Below are 6,290 nucleotides of genomic sequence, written 5' to 3'. Positions count from 1 at the left end.
GGGTGGGGGAGGAGTGTCAAACAAAAAGCTCCACAAAAGATAAAGTTATCATTAATAGTACAACTTAGATAACTTTGGGTACAATACTTAATTCTTGTGTTAGTCCTATTGATGTTCGCTTATAAATACAGGTAATATTATATAAAAATATAAGTGCTGAAAATTGTTGGTTAATTCAGTGTGTTTTTTTCTTTTTAATTTCAGATTGTCATCATCGAAGAAAATTATTGTGATATATTTGAACTACTTTTTAATGCATATGATCTTGATAAAGTAATTGGATTACTTATCTATTTCTTCAAAGTTGATATCCTTTGAGAAAATTGTTGATGAGTCATGGATCCTAACTTTTATTATATTTTTTAGTGATCATTTGATGTGATGGATAAGGAGAGTTTATTCTGGGATAAATTTTATGTACCCTTTAGTCCTTGTTTGGTTGCAAAGCTTGGGATAACTTATCCTCAAATAAGAATTAATACCAGAATAAGTTATCCCTCCTGTTGGGTGGTATAGTAATTCAGTGATATGTTATCCCACGATAAACTAGATAAAAGCCAAATATACTATTTAAACCTTTTTTATACGTCATTTTTCACATTTATGTATATTTACATTATTTGTAATACCACGTGTAATAATATTCACTACTTATTTTTATAATAATTATTCATATTTTCAATTAAAAAATTACACTATATAAATATAATTTTTATTTATTGATTTATATGACTAATTCTTATATTTATTTATATTTTTATTTCTCATAAATCTTCTTTCACTTTAATAAACTTAAGAGGGACGTTCTATTTTTAAGCTAAACAAGAAAAAATCTATTTTTAAATACATATGGTATTTATCATGGGAATGCATAAACAAAAATATTTAAGCTAAATAAAATGAAATTTTTATATCAAAAAAGGAACCACTAAAGATTGCGAAGAAAAGATTATAAACTAAATGAAGTGAAGGGTAATTTTTTTTAAAAACAACTTGTTCTTAAAATTTATGCAATGTATGTTATATTGAATACAACAAACCAATCACTCAATAAGAAATAATCTCAACATAAATTATCTCATCATAACTTATCCAAAAATAACATTCAACCATAACTTATCCCATCATAACTCATATTAAAATTACCAAATGACCCCGTATTGTATACAACGGAGCATTAATGTTGGAAATGGGTTTAGAAGCCCAAAATTAGTAGTTTGGCCCAAGTAACCAATTTAGGCGAATGGAAACTAGTGTGGTACCCAATTTATTATTTAATTTGTTTTTACTTGATTATTTAATTGTATTTGCTTATCATGTATTAATTCTAAATTTGAATCTTTAAACTATTTTTTAGTTAAATCCCTAAAGTGTAACGATCGGGTTCCGTCATTATAGAAATGCCAACAATGGAAAAATTTGGGTCAGAAAAACGTTTTCGTAGTGTTAGGATTTTTCCAACCTTGTTCAGATTTGGAGGAAATCGGAGTCATCAAGGTGTGGGGAAATCTCGTAGCAATCGGGTGGAGTAAAAATGAATCAATTACATAATCGATTAGATAACTCGTTAAGGAATCCATACGACTTTACGGAATTGAATTTGGATAATTAGATTTCCAGGAATCGATCTTAACGTTAAAGGTATTTTCTGAGCGTAGTGGGTTGAGGGTGTGTTACAAAAGAGGGGAATTTCTAAAAGCTCTTTGTCCCGAAAATTGCCATTGAAGTGACATGATGCCGAAGAAGCGCTGCCGCTCTAGCGGGAAGCATGTCACTGTAGAGGAAGGACCGGACTTAAAAATTATAGAATTTTTGGGAGCTCACTGGTTTGGAAATGCCGCTGCAGCGACACCACTACAGAGGGATGGATGTCGTTATAGCGGAACAGTCGCAAAAAAAATCTTAAATAAAATCCCTAAACAACCTTATTTGATAATTTTTGAGTTTTTGAGCTAAAGAACGACCCTGGACTATTCCAATTCGTTTACCACCATTCTTGAATATAATGGTAAGCTTTTCACTACCCGAATTTACTTTTAGATCCGTAGAACATTATAGAATGGGTCAATTTTGATGGGGAAGGGTTTCGTGTAGATTCTATGGTGCACTTAACCCTAATTTTACTAGTTGGTGTCATAAATATGATCTAGGGTTCATAGAATTATTAGTAATCCGGGTAATTAGTGATTTTATTTTGATTCCCTTGTATTCTAAATTGTTTGTAGACCAAGAACAAGCGGAACAAATCCAAAAAGGGAAGGATCATGTTTCTTAAGGTTTTGAGCTTGTTTCGAGGTAGGTGATGGTTGTGATTTCATGATTGTGTGATGTATGCCTGTTCTTGCTTTCATTATGATACATGTATGTATATGAATGTCGCAATATTGATTATGTTTTCTTAATTGATATAGATGAATAATATAGCCATGAAATCATGATGTAATGTGTGATCTTGATGAGGTACTTGTTATTGTGATTGTGATGTGTGAATGACTATTGAATTGCCATGTTCTGGCAAGCTAACTTGGATTGGATTTTCATGTTTCGCATAAATATTGAATCAGGTTGCAACATTTTGGCATAAGTATGGGATCGGATTGCCATGTTCTGGCAAGCTCACTATGATCGGGTAGTACACTGGTGCACTAACAGTTTGAGTTTGGGTTCCGTGAGAGGACCAATAATGTGTTAAGCATGTGAAGTGTGTTGTCGAATTGTCATGTTGATAATGTTGTTTCAGTTGATATATATGCATGTGATTATAATGCTTTTTTGATTTGCTTATATTGCAATAGTGGGATAGCCGCGTGATCCTACCAGTACACGATATTTGTGTACTGATTCTGCACATGCCCTTATTTTTGTTGAGTGTAGGGCATCTTCAAGCGGCTATTGACAGACCTCGCTTAGGAGATTAAAGATTATCGTATCGAATTCAAGGGTGAGATGCATCTTCCGGGATGCCACAGAGTTCTCTTTAGTCTATGTCCACCATTTCCGGACTTAGACCATTGTTTTAGTTAGTTGAATAGTTTATTAGTATTTTCTTGTTTAGACTTGGTTATCGCTAGTAGTTTTTGTACATTGACTTTCAGATATTAGGTTTATCTTTTGCAAATTTTAGTTGTTAGATCTTTGTTTCGTAATGGAACTTCTCTTTTAGTCATTTAACTTGCATTCGTAACTTAAATGCCTTCATTTTAGAATAATTGCTTTAGTTTGATAGTAGTAGTTGTTGTCCCACTAGCTTGTAGGTGTGTGCTAATCACGAAAGGTTTGGGTCATGACAAAGTTGGTATTAGAGCCTAGGTTCATCGATCTCGATGTACGAAAACGAGTCTAACAGAGTCTCGCGGAATGGTATGGGGACATGTTTAATTTTCTTTGAGAGGGTATAAACTTTAGGAAATCTCAATTTTCTGTTGTCTACTTCGTGCTATTACTTGTTTCCAATTGGTATGTATCAATTCAAAATGGTATCTAACTTCTTTCACTATTTTGTTTGCAGATGGTTAATACTAGGCATAACGACGTTAGGCCCGTAACTCCCGTCAATGCTCCAGCAAAGGAACCCACAAAAGAGGTCGCGGTCGAGGCAGAGGTAAAGAAAGAGCTATGGGTAGATGCCGCGGGAGAGTGGCGCTTGATATGAATGAGGTGCTAATTGACAATGTTCCGGTGAATGAGAACCCTCCGGCACACAATGAAGAGATAGAAAACAAAGTTGGGATTGAAGATGTTAAATGAACAGGAGGAAGGAGTACAGGCTGAAGTGACGGGGATCCCTCCCATCGATCTGGTTTTAATTAAACAAATCAAGTCATTCTTGAAAAGGTTGGCTGGTACGAGATGTTGGAAGTAAGGCTTCATCCATTGGGTCTATTCTTGTGGTGTCTAAGTTTAGTGAAGTATTTCTCAATGACTTTCCTGGCATGCCTCCGGATAAAGACATAGATTTTTGTATTTACTTAAAGCCTGGTACTCGTCCCATTTCTAATCCTCCGTATCGAATGGATCCGACACAATTGAGAGAGATGAAGGCTAAAATTCAACAGCTCCTTTGTAAGGGATTTATTCATCCTAGTGCTTCCCCATGGTATGCTCCGGTTTTATTTGTCAAGAAGAAGGATGGTAGCATGAGGATGTATATAGGTTACCGATAATGGAATAGAATCACTATTCGGAATAGGTATCCCTTACTCAGAATAGATGATCTCTTTGATCAATTGGAAGGCGCAACAATCTTCTATAAGATTGATTTTAGATCCGGATATCATCAATTAAAAATTAGGCCAAAATCTGTGCCCAAAACGACGTTTACTACTCGTTATGGATATTATGAATTTTCGGCGATGTCGTTTGGGTTGACTAATGCGCCTATAGCCTTTATGAGCTTGATGAATAGGCTGTTCAAGCCATTTCTTAATTTTTTCGTGATAGTCATTATTGACGATATTTTGGTTTTTTTGTGTAACACCCCAGAAGTCCTATGAACTAGACTAGAGCCTCGCCTATTAAATAATTCTTAAAATGATGTTTCCATACCTAGATTAATATAATAAACTTGATTTAGAAGTATTAGAGCCTAAATTTCAAAGGACGACCTTGACGTCCGGAAACTAGCGAAATTGAACTAGTAAATGTCCTTAGGTTTTGTGAAGGTTTGGGAGTGTCACATGAAGTCGAAAACTAGTAAAAGGACATTAAATAGGTCATAAAATTTTTATAGGGTCAAAAAGTCTAGTTACGAATCCCTGAGGACCACCCAAAGTATCCTTGAGGAGGACCCAAACATTGGCAAGGATGCTACCAAAGCAGCCTGCGAACAGCCATGATTTGGAGGTCCTTACGCATCATGCCCTCCACACTTGATAGGCAAAAAGTGACTTGCGACGCGGGGCATTAACGAGGCTCAGTGCCTCAAAACAGATTCAAGAAAAAAGATTTGGAAGTACCCCCGCAACGCTCAGCCAAGTCCCTGATTCGATTGCGTCGTTTTTAAATCAATTTGACTTCACAAAAATACCCAATTAAGTGAGGGGTCTTTTGGGTATTATTGGTAAGCGTTATATATTGATTTAGGGTCAGTTTTAAGTCATTTTTACCCATTCAAATTAATTCTCATAATCACTCTCACTTCTCTCTAAAATACTCTCTCTACTCAACCTCCATTGAAGAGCAATTAGGAGCTTGAAGAAGAAGACCAATTTCTCTTGTTTTTTACTTCAATTTTGTGGGCAATCGTCAATCAAGGTATGGGGATATTGATTCATGGATTAGTTTCTCCATGAAACCCTTCAAAACTTCTATTTTTGAATTCTATATTGTGACCAAAAACTGGCGCTTTTAATCTAGCCATGGGTTCAATCAAAAATCGTTTTCTCTATGTTATATGCCTTGAATTATTAATATATTGGGATTAATTGATGGTTTCTATTGTGAAAATCTTCCAAGAACCCATGTGCACCCTATGACCTAGTTTCTCGAATGTTGATTGATGAATTGAGTAGATGGTGAACATGATGCATTGTAATAGAATCTTGTTTTCATGCCTATTGTTATGTAGATGAGGGTAAATCATGATAATTGGTTTCTAACCTTGAAAAGAGGGTAAATCCTAGGGTTGTTTATGTGATGAAGAATATCGTACATTGACTCTGAATTTACTTGCAAGGTGTATGGCTTATAGAAGGATGCAAGAAAGGTAATTCGGATGATTCCCATTCTCTTGAACCTTATCTATTCTATGGTCTGAATTATGTATAATGAACTTGGTCTCTTGTGTTGATTGAAAGTATAGTCATCATAAAAACACCATAATTGAGATTGTGAAAAGGCTACTCGCATATGTATGTTGATTCTAGGATGATAGTGCATTCTCACCTAATGAATCTAAGAGCTTTATGTTTAATCGTATTGAATGAAGATGGATTACTCTTCGCACATGTAAATACAGTTAAAAGAACAATGGTAGTAAGTTGGGAAAGTATACTAAGCACGGAGAGGATATGGACAATGAGTAAAAGACCCTTCCGTTAATGCAAAAGGTTGGGACATCCTAGTGATACTCATGAGATGGGGACTCCTCATCTAATGCAACAGGTAGAGTCTTTAGAAGCAATCTCCCTATCCCTTAACTATGTGCCCCCCTTAGGACATAACTAGTGGATCCACATAGTAGCTAGTTTGTAGGTTCTACCTTGGCAAGTAGAACACCTTTTTTCTGTTTGGGGCTTCATGACACCAGATTCCATGGAAGCTCTCATGGTCTATGTAGATTATGGTTGATA

Source organism: Solanum pennellii, chromosome 7 (assembly GCF_001406875.1).
Source record: "Solanum pennellii chromosome 7, SPENNV200".
Lineage (NCBI taxonomy): Eukaryota > Viridiplantae > Streptophyta > Magnoliopsida > Solanales > Solanaceae > Solanum > Solanum pennellii.
Note: the sequence above shows the minus strand (reverse complement) of the source record.